Source organism: Rhinopithecus bieti, unplaced genomic scaffold (genome assembly GCF_001698545.2).
Source record: "Rhinopithecus bieti isolate Rb0 unplaced genomic scaffold, ASM169854v2 repeat_25149, whole genome shotgun sequence".
NCBI lineage: Eukaryota > Metazoa > Chordata > Mammalia > Primates > Cercopithecidae > Rhinopithecus > Rhinopithecus bieti.
The window spans coordinates 1-312 of record NW_016906560.1 but is presented as its reverse complement, the minus strand read 5'-3'; the positions used below and the strand labels follow the sequence as shown (position 1 = coordinate 312).

The 312-nt window shown below is 46.5% G+C and overlaps 1 pseudogene across 1 annotated transcript; it reads right to left on the bottom strand.

The window, feature by feature from the left end:
* Positions 1 to 6: 6 nt before the first annotated feature.
* Positions 7 to 306, bottom strand: LOC108526138 (40S ribosomal protein S15a pseudogene; annotated as a pseudogene). Its single transcript, XR_001884423.1, has one exon. The product of XR_001884423.1 is annotated as a 40S ribosomal protein S15a pseudogene (transcript).
* Between the last annotated feature and the right edge of the window lie 6 nt (positions 307 to 312).

The following is a 312-nucleotide window of genomic DNA, read 5'->3' as shown; positions in this document are numbered from 1 at the left end:
CAATGAAACCAAACTGGCGGGATGGAAGCAGGTTATTCTGCCATTTTCTAGATCTTTGAGTTGCACATCAAATCTGGGGCTGATCACTCCACACTTGTTTAGCCTGCCTGTAAGGTTCACAACAATTTTCCCAGCTCTGTGATCATCAATGATTTCAAATTCGCCAATGTAACCATGCTTCATCATCACAGTGAGAAACCGGACGATGACTTTGGAGCACGGCCTAATAAGCACCTGGCGTTTGCCTCTCTTTTCGGCATTGTTGATGCTCTTGAGAGCATCAGCCAGGACATTCATGCGCACCATTGTGGC